The sequence below is a fragment of the Lutra lutra genome, chromosome 13, assembly GCF_902655055.1.
Source record: "Lutra lutra chromosome 13, mLutLut1.2, whole genome shotgun sequence".
In the NCBI taxonomy this organism is placed as follows: Eukaryota; Metazoa; Chordata; class Mammalia; order Carnivora; family Mustelidae; genus Lutra; species Lutra lutra.
In genome coordinates, this window is record NC_062290.1 from 49,131,636 (window position 1) to 49,150,387 (window position 18,752).

Sequence of the window (18,752 nt, forward strand, 5' to 3'; positions counted from 1 at the left end):
AGTGGGGAGTCTGCTTCTCCCTCTCCCACTCCCTCTGCTCGTGTTCTCTCTGTCACAAATAAATAAATAATCTTAAAAACAAAACAAAACACCAAAAACTCAATGACATTTTCTGTTCTGTACTGACATCTGTAGGGCCATATAATTACACAAAATTCAAGGAGAAATTTCTATCTCCTAATACTCTGTACTAAATTACTATTGGTCCCCTTGGTACTTAAATAACGTGGAATTCATTCACCGTAAGACTTAGCTGGCTGGCTCTTTGTGTATTAAAACAAACATTTACTGGATAGCTATTATAACCTAGGCCTTGTGCCCAGTGTTAGGACAGAGAGATGAATAGGATGCAGTTCCCACCCCACCTATAGGTGGTCACAATCTAAAGGGGCTGTCACACACAGGCAATTTCAACACAACGTGGGAAAGGCTCAAGTACAGGGGGACGTGGTGTATATGGTGGAGGGGATATGCTGGCAGACCAGCCTTAAGGGTAAGAAAAGCCTTTCTGGAGATTAAGTCCAGTACTGAACCTGGTCAGGGACCAAGGCGGAGTGGTAAGTGCTAAAATCAATGTGATTGACTAAGAAGTGGTAATTAAGTAAAATACACTCTTATATTTTTAAACTAGTAAAATGACTTCTACAATAACTTCAATGGAGCCTTGAATTTATGACCTTGGTCATAATAACGTTGGCCAAGTAACTTAGTCTAAACTTCAGTTTTCTCATCTGTGAAATAGGGTTTATGATGCCTGCCTCACAGGGTTTTTTTGAGGGTCAAGTAGAATTACGTATATAAGTCATTTGGTACACAGTAAATGCTCATTAAATCGAAGTTCTTAATTATAATTAACATTTATGAAACCCTCTTCTTGTCTTTGCTCCTGATACATGGAAGTTGCCTGTTCAACTAAAAGCTTGATTCCAAGCTATCTCGATCTCAGTGTAGTTCCATGTTCCTCAAGCTCACTTAAGAGGAACCAGCTAATATCTGGAACCAAACTCTCCTTAATGAAGAAAAGAACACTCGATCTTTTGTGTATGTGCTTCTGATGCATGCTTTTCCATAAGATTCACGGAGAGATTTCTTTTTCCAAACACTGTGGCTCTATTCTTGTTGCCCTCCAGAAAGCATATATTGTTTTGGGATGCACAGAACGGACAGGAATATAGAAAGCCAATGACCTATATCAACTGCCACTAGCCATCAGGGTAAGGGAAAGGATACCTCCCCTGCTCTGTAAAGTGCAGACTAATGAATTAGCCACTAAAACAGACCAAATGAAATCTGCTATCTTAGGTCTAAGCAATCAGCTATAATAAAGCTAAGTGGTCAGGGAAAACATGGCAAGGCAGTAATCATGCCTAAAAGTAACTAGAAGAAAAACTGAGCAAGTGTCTGCCAAATAGAGTCTGTGCTTTTTTCAAGAGGCCTAAGTTTCAGTTTGGTGGTGATTTATACAAAACCCATTCGAGTGGACACACAAGGTCAGCCTGGTAATCAACTTGAAAAGCCTGAAATCAATATTTGTAATTCAGGAATGGTAAACAAAGGTATGGTACACAAGATAAGTTAAACATGCCACTTTATTAAGTATAAGAAAATAATTTTTCTAGAAGCAACTGAAATTCAGCTCCTACTTAATAAAGGCCATGGCTGTGTGGCAGAAAGAAGGGAAGAGTTAATCCCCGATCGTGCCCACATGTGCAGTGGCAGCAGAAACTGGCAGAAAGAGCCCCAAACTAGCCTTGAGTACTATTCTTGTCTCCACGTTCTCTAACTGTGGGCTCCCTGCCAATAACTGCTTTTGTGAAGCCACTAGGAGCTGCTGACTGGTTGCATTTCCTTGTTCATCCACAAGCTATATTTAGAGTGACAACCTTAGGAGGTTTGGGGGACCCAGAGATGGGTCAAAGGATACTGTCCCACTCAGATCAAGAGTCACCTTATAGGAAGCCTCTGCTGACCCAGACCAAGACTCAATGTTTGAGCACAGAGATGGGAAGATGGGAAGAAGGAAGGGAAAGAGGTACCTCATAGAGACTCAAAACTATGCCAGTACTAGAGCTAGGTGCTCCCACTTACATGACCTCATTTAATCTTAACAATTATGCAAAGTAGATATTATCCATTTTTCATGTCCTGAAATGCTGGGTAGCTTGGCTAACGTAAAAAATTAAGCAGATATTGAAACCTAGGGGTCCAAAGTCTCTGCCACGTCGTGCCATGTCTATGGCTCACTGACACTGCATAGAGCGCCCTCTGGTGGTGGTGGGGGGGGGACTTCTAGCCTGGAGGCCTTCCCTAGACCCTATCACCTAGAGACCCTGAAAAGACCTGTCCCACCTCCCTGGCTAAATAGGCCAGGAGACTGCTGGGTTTGAAAGGAACATTGAGGCAGCTGGGGATTTCTGGGCTTGCCTCAGTGGTTCTAAGTACTTTAGTGTGCTTGACTAATACTCCTATTCGTTAGGAATATGAATCCTTTCAGGAGGGTGGCTGTTTAGATAAATATAAATCATTCTTTCTTCATAATCTTTTCTGTCAAACAGAATTAGTGGGTCACATCCATCTTACAGTAATAAAGCAGGCTGGTGGACAGTGTTTCAGGGAAAGAACTATAAACACTTTGAGAAAAGGAAGAGAAACATAGAACCTTGCAGTTTCCAAAGATATCAACTCACAGAACATAGTTCTCACAGAACTGGAGATACAAATTTATTCCCATTTTACAGAAGCTGAAAAGATTCAGTGAATTGCTAAAGATAAAATGGTTAATAGGAATCATGCTTTGACTAGTTTTCTGACCTCGAAAGGCATACCTTTCTCATTAAAATACCACTCTCTAGGGACACCTGGGTGGCTCAGTGGATTAAGCCGCTGCCTTCGGCTCAGGTCATGATCTCAGGGTCCTGGGATCGAGTCCCACATCGGGCTCTCTGCTCAGCAGGGTGCCTGCTTCCCTCTCTCTCTCTCTCTCTGCCTGCCTCTCCGTCTACTTGTGATCTCTCTCTGTCAAATAAATAAATAAAATCTTTAAAAAAAAAATACCACTCTCTAATTATGTTAAATAAAAAACTACCACCTATACAAGAAGGGGGTTGGTGATATACAATTAAGCCACTATCTTATTCTAAGATTTTGGTCATATAAGGTAAAATGGAGGAAAAAGAAATCATTTTACCCCAATGGAAGGAAAGACAGGAAGGTAAGTGGTCATACACAGGAAAGACTTTCTGTGACTTAAGTAGCAACTGAAATGAGTTTTGTGTGAAAGACATCAAGAGTTCAAATCAGAAATCAGGCAGAGGAGCAAAAAAGGCAGGTTGGGGGAAATCAGAAATCTGCCTGCCTGCCTGCCTGCCTGAGTCATTACAGATTGTAATGAGAACAAATCATGGAAGTTAGTGCTAGAAAGCCTGACTAGATGAACTGGAATGACCAAGCCAGGTAAAAGCATAGGTCTTTATTCTACCAATGACGATTCTGAGCAAGGGATAAAATGATCCAACTTGTCCAAGTCTGGCATTATTAAGAAGGGCTGGTTGAAATGGGGAGACATTAGTAAATATTTAGGAAAACATTTACCTCAACACAGGTAGGGCAAAAAAGGAGTTCTGGCAGGAGTGCAACACTGGGAACGTAAGGTAGGGAGAAATGACATATGCAGAAAATCAACAGAACCCTGTGACTGAGCCTGAAGGCTAGGTGGGGGGTTGAATTCAAGAGCTATCCTAAGGGGTTGAAGGCAGCTGATATAAAGGATAACGGCAAAACTATGGAGGAAAAAGACAACAGGAAGAAAAACTAGTGTGGAAGGAAACAAGGTTAGTCTTGTACATGCTGAGTGTAAAAAGTTTTGATTGATTATTCAGACTAAGATGTGAGGTAGATCTGGAACACGGGAAGAAAGTCAAAGCTGGAGACACAGGAGTCAAATCATGGGGTAGAAAGAAGTAGATAGAACAGCCACAGAGAGAAACAGACAAGAGTCAAATGCAGAAACCCAACAGCCCCTAAAGAAAACGTGTTGAAAGAGGTAACGGAGTAACTGTCAGAGGAATAGAAGAATATGAAGAATTCAATGCCACAGGATAAAGCGAACGGGAAGTACCAAGAAGCAGCTGATGGCCAACTGTAACAGTTCCACAGCATAAAAGAGGCTGTGGGGTTCGGACTAAACTTATTAGATAAGGTTCTGGTGGTCTTTGAGAGCAATTTTAATAGAGCTGTGTGGCTTACACCAGATGAAAGAGGTTGCAGAGAGAGAGCGAGCAGGAAGTGGAGGCAGGGAAAGTTGTAGGCTACAACTTTTGGGAAGCAGACAGCCTGAGGCTCATAGCCAACCATCTGGTTCAAAACTACCTTTCCAACTTTATCTACCATTTTGCTCCAAGAAATAATTTTCTCCATACAGCCTTGTCACTTGTCTATCACCTGACCACCCCAGACTCATTTTACACATCCTGCTTTTTGGCCCCTTCTACCCCTCTGATCTCCCTGCTCATGTGAGTCTTTTGCATTTTCCAAGACTCATGCCTAATGCCTAATGCTTCCATGGATTGTCCTTCCATACTATTTTACCTTTACTGATTTCTCAGGTGTGAATACTACATTTCACTGTAAATAAGTTTATACTGCTATTTAAATAATTTGCAGATGAAGCAAGGGAAACTTATACGTCCTCACGGAACAGAAAGTAAAATCATCAGCCTTTCACTGTAAAATTTAGGCTCTGACAATGGAGTTGAGCAAGGGATGGAGGAGGCTTGAAGGAGAGATGATGAAAGAAAGGGGATTCCATCAAAAGCTGATGGAATAGGAACAAAAAGTTGATGGAACAGAAAAATACAGATTTAATTAATTATAAAAGTCATCAGTAAAAAAAATAAACACAACAGTACAATTCTAAATTCAGATAAGAAGAAGTGGGGAGGTATGCTAAATCTTACTGCCATAGGGAGCAATAAATAATATAATGTTTTTAATAAAGTAGTGAACACATTTTTTTTTTAAGTGGTGAGATCATAACTATCCAGAAGAACTAAAAATAAAAGCAGTTAAAAGAAGTTGGCTCTGGGTAGTAATAAGACTGGAAGGAGGACCCGCAGGTCAGGGAACTCTGTTTTAAAATTGTAGTCTATTCTGTTATCATCATGTTTGTCCTGCTTTATACCATGTACATGTAGTATTTTGATAATAAAATATAAATAATTTTGTGTATTTGTTATTTTCTAATGTGTCCTTCCTTCCCCCAGATTATAAACTCTTCCAAGGAAGAGATTCTGTCTTTCATATTCTTTACAACGCTATTGTGACACATAGTATAGAAAACAGAAGTTCACTCTGAGGAGTCCCATGCCACAAACCTTTCCAGGCATCTGGTATTGCCTTCTATGAGCCCTTGACTGCCATGGTCAGGCAGAACCACCTGGTCCAAATGGGCAGCTAGCCCAAAAGTCAGAGCAGTACTTCCACTTGGGGCTTTTATTTCCTGTGCATGATAATTAGCTTATACACAGCTAATATACAGCAAAATTCAGTTTCCATGTAGTAAGATTCTGGTACCAACTTCCAACTGCTCCTTAGTAAAAGGAGATTGAACCTTTAGGCCAATGTATCTAAAAATAGCATCTGCCTGGTCTAGTTCATATGGCTATTGGTTTTTTGCACTCCCAATCTGTTCTCATCCCACCAGAGAACCTACTAGGATGTTGTTTCTTTGTATCAGAGCTCAGATTGCTAATTGCAAAAATATTTCTCTGTCTCTTTTTGCAAGGAACAAAAGTTCCCATTTTAAATCAACAACACAAGTCATTTATATCACTAAGGAGACCTTGCTTTCCATCAAACCCATTTGAAAAATGCCATTCTGTCTCGTCCCCCTGTCTAGGCATTCTCTACTCAGCTACCCTGTGTTGTTTGTGCCACAGGGGTTGCTAGCAGGGAGATCATCACTTGCTAGCTCTTTGGTGGGAACTAAAGCTTCCTGGTTGCATTAGAACTTGAAGATGGCTTCCCACTGAGCTGAAGTACAGCATCCTTGTATTTTAACTTCTTCACCCCCTAAACTCCACACCCACCTGCACTCCTGGACCTTTTCTGTTTGACTAACTTGTGCCTGATGCCATGTAAGTTTCATGCAGAGCAGACATTCAGATATGGGTTCCATGTATATTGACAGCAACAAAGAACCAAGATATAGAAAACGATCAGCCCACTCCCCCTACCCATATTAGTATTAGTAAATTGTTCTACACCAACTCGGATTCCGTTTCCTGGAAACAAGGCAGAATTTCCAACATTGAAATGGATGTTTTAAAACAGAAAGAAATGCAACCCTACACTAGAGCAACAAAAAACTTTCAAGATACATTTAATTTAAAATAACACATATACCATTTTGTTATACAGTGCAAGGTCAATGGTTGCTTGTGTTGTTATTATTTCTCTGTGTTCCATTTTGATAATCTGGGGTCTGCACGTCAAGTTCTAAAACCTGTGTCAAAGACCAGTTAAGCACCCGGCCAAGGTAAGGCTTTAAAATCTGAGTGGCAGCAAGAGAGGCAGGAGGAAGATGGCAAAACAAAAGCAATGGAGTGCTGTTATTTGCACAGGCAGCCGCGAAGGAGAGCAGGAGCTACAGATGTGGACGTCCGACCTTTCATTCAGAAAGAGTATCACCAAGGATGGAAAATAGATCACCTCAGTCTAGAAGGAAGGTTTCAGACAGGTGCGCTGACGGAAGAAGGTCTGGCATTCAATTGCATAGGTAGCTGCACACCAGAAAAACATAGCCTTTAAGAAAAGGGAGCAAAACAGGGGCGCCTGGGTGGCTCAGTGGGTTAAGGCCGCTGCCTTCGGCTCAGGTCATGATCCCAGGTCCTGGGTTCGAGCCCTGCATGGGGCTTTCTGCTCAGCAGGGAGCCTGCTTCCTCCTCTCTCTCTGCCTGCCTCTCTGCTTACTTGTGATTTCTCTCTGTCAAATAAATAAATAAAATCTTAAAAAAAAAAAAAAAGAAAAAGAAAAAAGAAAAGGGAGCAAAACAGTCACGTCTACAAATAACTTTCTGGACCGCGGAATGGGATTGCAGACGTCAGCAAAGAACGACACGTTAAGAGCTGGCTTCAGTCATTGGGCTCCTATGGTGTGGTCAAGGGCACAGGTGTAGTCACACATAATTTATAGGTCTCAACTTTGCACGGTTTACTTTTCTGTCCCAAGGTGAATGATACCATCGATAAAAAATAATAGCTTTAATATAAAAAAAATTGACATTCTGCAAATTACTGCACACTGGCTCGGTGCAAGGAACTTGCTTTCATTATCTCTTTGAATTCTCAGAGGAATACTGAAAATAAGTTCATCCCATTCCCATTTTACAGACAAAGAAACCAGGCTTTAAGTCACTTATGTAACTGTCCTGCATGTCCCCACTCCCCAAAAGAAAAACTCAAATCTTAATCTTTCAGACTACAAAGGCAATGCTCTTTTAATGAAAAGAAAGACAGACAATAGAGTAAAATAAATCTGAATTTGCCTCCTGACTCGACTGCTTACCAGCCATCTGATCTTGGGCAAGTCCATTTCTGTAGTCACAACTACCCTATTCTGCAAAAGGGGACTATAAGCCTTGAGGAAGGGGTGGGTGGGGGGCATTCACGGAGATTAAACAAAGATTATTTATCTTAAAGAACAATTTGTAAATTAACTGGTTCACTGTACTCAATGCAAAAACAGTAAACAAATGTTTTTTTCTTTCCTTTTCTTAAGCAATCACAAGAATCAAGAATTCTATTTTAGCATTTTAGTATGATTTTTCAGTGGCTTCAGTGGTAATATTTCAGTGGAAATATACACTAGGTATATGAAACTAGGTGGCTAACATATCAAGACAGAAGAGAAGTGGATTGTAGAGAACTTAGCTACCAGTGAAATACCTCAAACACAGAGAGACAAGACTAATCAGCGGGACGTCTTTAAAGAGGAAAAATGCAAAGCCACAAGGAATTGGTCAAGGGGAAAATAAGGAACAAAGGAACAAGTGCTTGGCACATTTTTGAAGAAAATTAGGAATTCAAATCCATCTGCTCAATTTCCAACAAAGTTAAAAAAATTCAACAGAAGGCTAGGTCCGCTTTAATAGCTGGATAAGAATTAAATACAAACTGGAAATACCATTTGGCATCCTAATACAGGCTAGGGTAACACCAAGAGAGCCAACGTGTGCCCAGAAATGAGGGTAACCTGAGACAAACCCCGGGGAAATGCTGGAGTAGGAGGTACAGTCAACGTTATGGGGAAGGGATCAGCCATTGCCTTTTGAATACTGGACCCTGCTTTTTGTAACATGTTGAATGAGGACTGGACTCAACCACATTCTGCCCTTTGATTTCCATATGCCTGCTCACATGTCTGCTGCTTTTAACTGCCAAGAACATAAGCCATCAATTGCCAGGGAGAAAAGTCAAAGAAGGATCTTTTTTTTCCTCCTGCATCTTTCAGTTTGGAGTATGCAGAAAGGAACTGATTGCTACAATTCACTTTTATTTTTGTCTGATAGAGGAGAATAATGGTTCTTTGCCCAATTCCTCCCAGTCCTTTCCAACCAGGAAAGAAAGAGAGGTATACCGGTTCTGACATTTTAGTAAAGTGAAAAATGCTCCCCCAAATTAAAAGAATCCTCATTTCTCTAGGTCTTGATGATGTACAGGGTTTTAAAAAACTAATTGACCATTTTTTTGAGCAGTATTAGGTTTATGGAAAAATTGACCAGAAAGTACAGAGAATTCTCCTATACCTCCTCTGCTCCCTCCCAGCTTTCCCTATTATTAATATCTTACATTAATGTAATACATTTGTTATAGCTGATGAGCCAATTGACATATTATTAAATGAAGTCTACAGTGTACACTGGAGTTCACTCTGTGCTGTACAGTTCTATGGGTTTTGACAAATAGGGATCATCACAGAGCACCACCGCAGTGTTATACAGATAATTTGAGTGCCCTCAAAATCCTGTGCCCCAAATATTTAACCCTCCTTCCTTCCCCCAAACCTTGATTTTTTTTTGTTACAGTCTTTATAGATGTGCCTTTTCCATGGCGTCATGTTGCTGGAATTACACAGCAGAAGTAGACAGGCTCTTTTCCCTTAGCAACAGGCATTCAGTTTCCTCCCTGCCTTTCCATGGCTAGTGGTGGGTTTTCAGCACTCTTCACCTACACAGCAGAGCTAAGTCAGATACACGTTTAAGTGCTGAAAGGTGGGCAAAGTTAGCTCTGACACTGAGGCTAGAACAAGCCTAAACCACAGAGACCTCTCAAGATGCTGCACATTGTCCTGCAGTTTCTATTTCAAGGGGTAATGATATCCCGCCAAAAACGAAAAACCAACACCTTCCTCATATCTACCCTAAACTGCCAGAATCCACTTGGATTTCCATTAGAAAAGAGAGCTATTCTCTTTTTCTCATCCAACAAACATTTATTGAGCACTGTGTTTCAGACTTTGTATCTGGAAGCACTAGGGGTTTTGGTCGTGATCCCAGAGTACTGGGATCAAGTCCCCTGAGTCAGGCTCCCTGCTCTGCAGGGGACCTGCTTCTCCCTCTCCCCCTCCCTGGCCCTCCCTCCCCTTGCTTGTGCTCTGAACAAATGAATAAATAAAATCTTTAAAAAAAAAAAAAATGAGTAAAGACCCAGACCTTACCCTTAAATATCTAAATGTCTTTGTTCCACCTCAGTTTTCTGCATTCTTCCAACATAGTGTTTTTGCCTTGCCCATTCCCTTCCAGAAAAGCTTTAATCATTCCTATTTGCTATATGTATCAAGTCAAAATCTCATGCTAAGCACTCAAGGTTCTACCATATTAACTTACCTAATCATCTTCCATTATTTCCGAAATAATGTTACAATTCTCACACATTCATGTGATGAAGATCTTTTTAAATTTTTATTCTTTTTAATTAGTTTATTTTTTTAAGTAGGCTCCACACCCAGCATGGAGCCCAATGCAGGGCTTGAATTCATGACACTGAGATCAAGACCTAAGCTGAAATCAAGAGCCAGAGGCTTAACCAACTGAGACTCTGAGATGCCCTGAGGGCATTTTTTTTTTTAAAAGGAGATCTAATCCCCAAGATGATGCTACAGCCATACGTCTGCTAAGATATGTATATTCCTACATGATGTCTACCATCATCTTTCTTGTTCTAGCAGTGAAGCTTCTCCGGCTCCAAGCTCTTGGACCCCCCACCTGCACCCACTGCAGGCCACTAAGGCAAACGTTCTGCTGCCCTGCACTCCATCCATACTGTGATGGAGCAGGAACACTCTGAGCCTGCCCAGAACCACCAAGGCACCTCCTACAGCTCTTCTAACCTATTGCCCCAAACCATGCTGGCCCTGGTTTCTCTGTAAGATCTCCTACCTCCTGGGCTTGATTTCCTGGAAAGCAGGATACCCAAAATGCAAAGTCCCCAAGACTGTTTGGTGGTATACCTGTGACTCAAGATTGAAAATTCAAATACAAAACCCCAAACTGGAACACTGCTCTTCTATCGTTCTGCATTTTATAGCAAACCAACCCTACAAGATGGAACACAAGAACTTCACTACTACTTGAGGGGCGTCTGGGTGGCTCAGTGGATTAAGCCTCTGCCTTTGGCTCAGGTCATGATTTCAGGGTCCTAGGATCGAGCCCTGCATCGGGCTCCTTGCTCCGTGGGGGGCCTGCTTCCCCCTCTCTCTCTGCCTGTCTATTTGCCTATTTGTGACCTCTCTGTGTCAAATAAATATATAAAATCTTTAAAAACCAAAACAAAAAAACTTCACTACGGCCTGAAAGGAAACAAGGCAAATTCAGCAGGAGTATGAAGCATAGTTATATTTCAAAATATAATTCCACTATACTTGATCTTAGCCAAAAGGCTGAGAAGCAATTATAATTCCACTAAATACATAGAAAATTCTGTTTGTTTCTGCATTAGTAAATTAGGAAGAGGTTCTGCTGCATCGTGGTCAGTTTGGCTATCTCCAGTCACCCTTCAATGATACTATTTAGTTTCTCCTGGAACTACAGATGTGCATTACTTGGTTGGGGAGGAGTAGGTGGATATATTTAGAAACATTGAATAATTAAAATCACTTTCTACTTACCTTCTGCAAACACATCTTAATGATAGAGTTCCCTTCAATTCCATTAAAGCACAGTTTTAATGAAATCTGTTATCTCAGCTTCTTTTAAGGAGATACGTTCCCAGTAATTCTATTTTAAGGAGGGCTATCTTTTCTTTCCAGTGCTATTGAGAACACACACACACACACACACACACACACAATTTGCCATATTATCTCCAAAAAGAAATGAAGAAATAGTAAAAGAAAGGGAGTTGGGTAAGGAAGGACACCCAAGGGAAGCCACTAGCTCTTTCCAGTCCTCAGAAAAACACAGCATAAACACACCTTTCTTTCAATATAATATTTAAATAACCTTAAACATTCCCAATTCACCTTTAGGAGCAACTCCTTGGACTTGTGCCCAGGGTCCCAACATCTGATGGACTCCCCTGCCCAAGGAGCACTAAGGTCACACCTCTACAATACTCTTTCTTGCCATAGTCTCAGCTCAAGAGACTGAGACTGACTGATGTAAATTGTTGCTTACCTTCTGAGAAACACACTGACAGGAAACCACAATGGCCTATTAACACACCAATGATGTGCATCATCTCCATTTCTTCATGTACAAGTTCTTGTTCGCTAAGGGACACTGTCCTAATGATTTGTCAGCCTGTGGTGGAACCTCCTGGAGGTGGCAAGAGAAGTCTAAGGGGATGTGGACATCAGAGTTACACGACCCAACACACAGCTTACTGATGGTGATAGAAACTTCTGGGTTCTATCACTGCATATAATCATTTCATGCAATTTGTCCAGGTCCCCGATTCCCTTTGGACTTGGAAATCTGCTAAAAGTTTATGAGAAATAGATAGTGGTAGCCTTTTTTTCCTTACAGCTTGGCTTAGAAATTCCCCGGAGATGTTACTTGATATTAGTGGTGGTATTGGCAGCAACAACGGTGGTAGTAACAGCAGCAAAATGAACACCTTTTACTATTTTATAAAATGAGCACAAGAGATTCTTTTATCAGATCTGAGATACATCTATCTACAATAATCTTGTACAAAGAAGCAAAAGCTCAAAAAGAGGGTAAGTGACTTGTCTGAAATTACCCCCATCAGTAAAGGTCAGGGTCAGAATTCAAACCCAGACACTGGGACTCTACTACCCTAGGTGTTCCCTTGATTCTCCTATAATATGTAGAACCAGAATATTAAAAAAAAAAAAATTATCTCAGTCTCTGATTGAATATACAGTCTGTTAAAAAAAAAAAAAAAGTAAGGCTGTTGCTTCATTAATATTTTGCCTGTGAAAGCACCACTCAGTAAATGACCCCACACCATCTAGCATTCAATTCTTGGTATCAGAAAACTCTGGCACAGAAGTTAGCATTAGACCCAGAAAACCCTCACATGAGTTACCATTTTTTCCATTTCATATTCAGCGAGGTTCAGATTTCTTTAACAAACATCTATGCAGCACCACCAATGAGTAAAGCAGAGTATTAAGTGCCAACACATACACCTTCTTACTTAATCATATTGGTGGATATGGTATGCTGCATTTTTGCCATTTGCCCAAAGTGGCAACAAAGAAAAAATAATACATTTATTCATCAAATAATTTATTGATCTAGCCAATATTATGTACCTGGCACCATGCTGGGCCCTGGAAATGCAGCAATGAAACAAGAGACCACGATTCTGCTCAACCAAGTTGTAAGTCAAGAGAGATGCACAGTAAAGACGTCAGATCATGCTAAGTGCCAGGAAGAAAAACTACCCAACACAGGGATAAATATTGAGTGGTGGTGGTAAGGGTGACACCATTTTATAGGAAAGGGCTCCCTCTTTATGATATGTAAGCAGAAACATGAAGGCAGTAAAGAAGCGGATCTCTAGAGAAAGCACATTCCAGTCCAAGATGCATTTATTGGAAAGCACTAACTTTGTGCCAGTAGTGGGCTGAGTACCACACACGTAAGGATTACTGTGGAAGGTCCTGACCCACCAGGAGCTTTCAGTCTACTTGTGGAGACACATCAAGTAAAGTATAGTATACATATTATTATTATGTGGTCAGGGCATTATAAGCAGGGCCAAGAATAGTGTGAGGCAAGTAAAGAACTTCATTTTAAATGAAGACAGGATAAGTAATTGGCTTTTCCTGTTGCCTGGTTCCAGTCCTGCTCTGCATGGCAGCCATTATGAGCATTTGTTTTTTACCCAGTTATCTGATGGTCCTGGGCTTGATAATATCTAAGTCTTAACGAATAGTGGGACATAGCCAAGTTCAGTGCTTTGCCAGAGGCATAGAGCCAGGAAGTGCAGAACAAGGATTTAAATACACATTTCGACATTCAAGACTCTGGTTACCTACCTGATCAGAATCTCCTGAAGTGTGTTTGCAGAATAGTAAATCCACAGGATATTAATAGGTTTAACTGGAAAAAATGGATTTAGCAATCAAGTAAGTTTTGTGAATATTCAGCATATAAAATTTTTAATAGATCTCTTTATTGCAGGACTTTTCAGAGCCTTCATGAATCTCCAAAAAGAAATACGGTATACAGAATTTCGGGGGGAGGGGGGGGATTTAAACCAAAGATTTAGCCTTCTCCCTTAAGCCAATATAATTAAAGCAAACAGCAAGTAACACCAAGACTAGTATTTCTTCCTTCCCAAAGACAACAGAGGGGCAAGGTATGCAACTGAAGACCAATACAGATGTCACTTACTGTACATGTTCTATACACCAGCACTTTACACCTACATACATATAGTGTATATTATGCAATATACATGCATAGAAGTAGGTATATATATGCGTATATATAGGATTTCAACTTCATAAGCACCCTGAAAAATAGTTGTTATTTCTCTTTTGCAGTAGAGGGAAACTGAAGGGCTTAAAGAATCTTAATCATTAGCCAAAATTCATGTGGCTCGTGAGTAGCAGACTCTGGATTTAGGGGCAGACTCGGACTCCAGAGCCTGTGCTCCTGACCCCTCCACCAAGCTGGCGTGCTGAAGTCTCAGCAGTGTGCAAAGTTGCACTGAAGCCGGCTCAGTGTACCTCTGGTGGACTCGGGGATTTGAATAATAAATCAGAACAGTATTAATTCCAAGTGATTTGGGAAATAAGCCCATAGAACAAAATGAACTATTACTATGCTTAATTCTGGGTTTGGTTTGGTTGTTTGTTTTCTGAGTCTAGTGTGTATCCAACGATCTTGCAGATTTTTAGTAATTATGAAAAAATCTCTCATTTCCTAAGGTTTTTTCCATAGGCCATTTTAGCTTACCTTGCCCCCCTACCCCACTCAGTAGAGACTGAGCGCAAGAATCCTCTGTACCTTGAGTCCAAGAGGGTCAGAATTCAGGGTTAGACCAGCCTCACCAAACAAACATGCAACCAGAGACCAGCATGGCAGCAGGGCTGGTGCCCAGCCACAAACACTTGACCCAGTCAAATTTCTTCCATGCTCACAGGGGCTGACCTATTCGTTTGAACTCTATGAGCAACATGCATAAAAATACAAGATGAATATGGAAGGGAGACCCAGGTGGCAGATTCCGTGTGTTATTTTTAGTCAGACCGCCAAAATCTCTTCACCCTCATAAATAGAACGTATCTGGACTCAGCCTTATTCCTTTGGAGAAGCTGATTAAATAAGAAAGGAGTTTTGCCACTAATAGGCAATGCCCAGTGAAAATGAGGCTCTTGTGGCTCATCTCAAAAGGAAAAGCTACAAGAAAGCACTGAATTTGCAAAGAACTGAACCTCATAAATTGTGCACAAAAAGGTTTTGAAGATTCAGATAAAAAGCTCAGTTGCAGCATGACCATCTGTTATTTCTCCCTAAAAGAAGATAGCTAGTAGTTTATAAAAGCAATAAAACAGTTCCAGAGCTCAAAGGCAATAGCAAGGACTTCCAGTTACAAACCAGGGAACACGGAGACTGATGTCCAGCTGAGTATGCTTCTCTTACCCCTCACCTCCTCTCCAGACAGAAACAAAGATTCTTCTAGTAACTGGTATCTGATCCACTCTTTTCTTCCTCCCTCAAAGAGATGATGATTGGACATCAAACCAGCCTTCCCTCTTTTCTTCTGTCAATGTTCACAGCTTAATTCTTTTTATCTAACAATCTTTTCCATACACATTTATCATCTTTGACCTCTTCCTCATCACTGTGCCCCAGCCCCTTCCAATGCGTATCTAGTTTTCTTAGAAGATTCTCTCCTCTCCTGTTTCAGTGGTGAGCTAAGAGTGGAGCCAAACCCTGACTGGTCAGTATGAAAAGGTAACGATATGCTTGGATCACAAAGAAGCAAGTGGAACTGTGAACCAGAGGCGTGGACTCCTGAAGCTGAAACGCAGGTCCTCCTTAGCATCTCCCCTGAGCCTCTGCTCAGCTCCTTCACGTAGCATTACGGTTAAGAGTGTGGCCAAAGACTCGTACTGTTTGGACCACCATCCTGGCTCTAAGTTCACCAGATGGCTGGGTGAGGCATCTGACCTCCAGAGCCCTCAATTTCCTCAATGGTAAATTGTACATAATAATGTGCCTTCCTCACTCAGTTGCCAGGATTAAATGAAAGGATTCGTTTAAAGTGCATAATGCAATGCTTGATATATTTTTAAGTCCCAATTAATGTTATTTGTCATTATTAGCAGAAGCAGCACCTACATTTTTCTCTAATTAAACAGTTCTTATTTGACCTTACCATCTTGTGGTAGTAATTACTGAGATCACAACTTTATTTTTCCTCTTGTATTTTTAAAAATACACACTGGCATTGCTTGGCCAATGATCATGTCAAAGAAGGTGAAGCAAGTGGCACAGCCACGCTCCCTGGTCTGTCTCTGGTTCAGGAACTGACCTTTAGCTTCATGGGCTCTTTCAAAGATCTGATTGTTGTCCGCTTGCCCAGAATGGATCCATAGCTAAGGGGCATAACTGAATTAATCGAATAAACTCAGGAAACATTTCTAGAACTGCAACACCTACGTTTTTTAATTGACAAAGATAAATGGAATCATGGCAGGGCGAGAACACTTGTGAGGCACGACCACAGAAGCCTCTACCTACAGGCAGACTTATATGAGAAGCCAAATTTTATAGCACTGGGTGTTATATGCAAACAATGAATCATGGAACACTACATCAAAAACTAATGAGGTACTGTATGGTGACTAACACAGTCAAAAAAAATTTTTTTGAATATGCAAAAAGAGCCCAAACCACCTCCCACCCGGCCCCCCCAAAGCCCCCAAGAGATGCAGCTGATGTTAACTGGATCACAGAAACTAACCTGAAGCATCTCTCTTCCCAAGGGGGCAGCCTCCTCAGCGTTCATTAGCTACGCTCCCCAACCAAGCACAGAACCACCTTGGACTCCGCCCAGTGGCTGCTAGAGGCACTCCTTTCTTAGTTCTTTCAGGACTAAGACCCTTCCATCTTAAGTCTTTCTTTTTTGGTTAACATCTTATAGGCCTGGGCCCTATATGGCTTTTTAAAGCTAGCTTCGAGTATCTCTGCTCTGATCAATTTTATACTAACCTTGCAGTTGTACGCACTGAGGGACATTTTCTTTCTCTCATATACAAGCTTTCAGGATAAGCCTCAATGTACTGACAACATTCAGTCATTCCATTATATTACATGAAAAACAGGCATGTGGGAAGAGGGGGCGCTGCTGAAGATGCAATAATGTATCACATTATTTTAAAAGAAAATTTAAATATATCGCATTATTTTAAAGGAAAATCTCAGGTTCCAAGTAAATGTCTTCACAAATTTATCTGGCACTTGCCCTCGGCACTTGCCCTCACCTCTTGCCTCTTTTCATAATATAGCATCATGCTAATTTCACCCTCAAGGAAAAGCACTTCTATTCCAACACGCTTCTTTTTAATGATAAAGGAGCTCCTTACAATTGTTCTGGCATCAATGTGGCTCCAAAAGGGTGATACTTGTGTTCCCCACATTTGCACTGAGGAGTCATTAATAACAATAGAAAATCTTTATTTTAGGGGCGCCTGGGTGGCTCAGTGGGTTGAGCCGCTGCCTTCGGCTCAGGTCATGATCTCGGGGTCCTGGGATCGAGTCCCGCATCGGGCTCTCTGCTCAGCAGGGAGCCTGCTTCCCTCTCTCTCTCTCTCTCTGCCTGCCTTTCTGTCTACTTGTGATCTCTCTCTGTCAAATAAATAAATAAAATCTTTAAAAAAAAAAAAAAAGAAAGAAAGAAAATCTTTATTTTAAAGAGAAAAGTGAAAAAATTAAGCTTAAAAATAATACATTCAGAATGTAAGCAGTATAGCACAGGATTGAGCCATGCTGAGAAACTTCATGCCTGAGACAGACAGACTCCCCTGCCATGTCCTAGAATAGATATACAAGCAATGTATCTTCTTGCCTCAGTTGCTTTATCTCTGCAATGGGAAGACTACTTATCTTATAGATTGTAATGAGGATTAAATCAGTTGGTATTAATAAAGCATATAGTACAGGGCCTGGCGCGCACTAATCATTTAATAACTCTGAGCTTGTTATTAATACTAATCATTTAATAACTCTGAGCCTGAAAAACGAGGAGGGAATATATCCAAATTGTGTTAGTATCTGCCGCTGGAAAGTGAGATATGGACACCTGTTTTCTTCCTTTTTATAATGTCCTGTGTTTTCTCCAAATTTTGTGTAATAACCATAGATTAGATATCAGAACAAGAATAAGTTTTCAAAATGAAAACAAAACAAAACAAGGAACATGACTTTTTTAGGTGGTGACTCTTAGCCTTAAATAATGTTTGTTCAAAAATCCCTTTAATAGTACCATTTGAGGGGCGCCTGGGTGGCTCAGTGGGTTAAAGCCTCTGCCTTCGGCTCAGGTCGTGATCCCAGGGTCCTGGGATCGAGCCCCACATCGGGCTCTCTGCTCAGCGGGGAGCCTGCTTCCTCCTCTCTCTCTCTGCCTGCTTCTCTGCTTACTTGTGATCTCTGTCTGTCAAATAAATAAATAAAATCTTAAAAAAAAAAATAATACCATTTGAACTCGCTGCCATGACAAACTGTCAAACAGTGGCTTAAAATGCCATAAATTTGCTATCTTTTGGCTCCACAGGTCTGAAGTCTGACATAGATCTCACTGCACTAAATTCAAGGTGTGGACCGGGTCACATTCCTCTCAGGAGACTGGACAGCACTGATTTAGACTTATTTGTCCAATGTGGTAGCCATTAGCCACATACAGCTATCTAAATTTAAATGACTCAAAATGGAGTAAAAGGACAAATCCAGTTCCTCCATCACCCTAGCCCCATTTCAAGTGTGCAACAGGCACGTGTGGCTACTGTCTTCTTATCAGATGGCAACAACAGAAAACATTCCCATTGCCGCACAAAGCTCTACTGGACAGAACAGACTCAGAGGTGAGACTTGTCCCATCCTCCTGACTGGTTGTCCTCCTTGAGCCCTGATGGCCAGCACTGTCTTTCCAAACACAGACTGGCTCACATTCATTCCCTGCTTTAAAATTTTCTTTGGTCTTGGGGTGCCTGGGTGGCTGCTCAGTGGGTTAAAGCCTCTGCCTTCAGCTCAGGTCATGATCCCAGGTCCTGA

At 41.1% G+C, this 18,752-nt stretch overlaps 1 protein-coding gene across 3 annotated transcripts in view; it reads right to left on the minus strand.

The window, feature by feature from the left end:
- The window catches only part of ELAVL2 (ELAV like RNA binding protein 2), a 286,534-nt gene that overhangs the window by 12,052 nt on the left and 255,730 nt on the right, over nucleotides 1-18,752 (minus strand). The window contains exon 9 of one of the 3 annotated variants that reach the window (XR_007122204.1): nucleotides 13,508-13,571. The exons of the other annotated variants lie outside the window; for them this stretch is intronic. The gene's annotated coding sequence lies outside the window, so the exon portion shown is untranslated. The remainder of the gene's footprint in view (nucleotides 1-13,507; nucleotides 13,572-18,752) is intronic. 3 annotated transcript variants of the gene reach the window in all.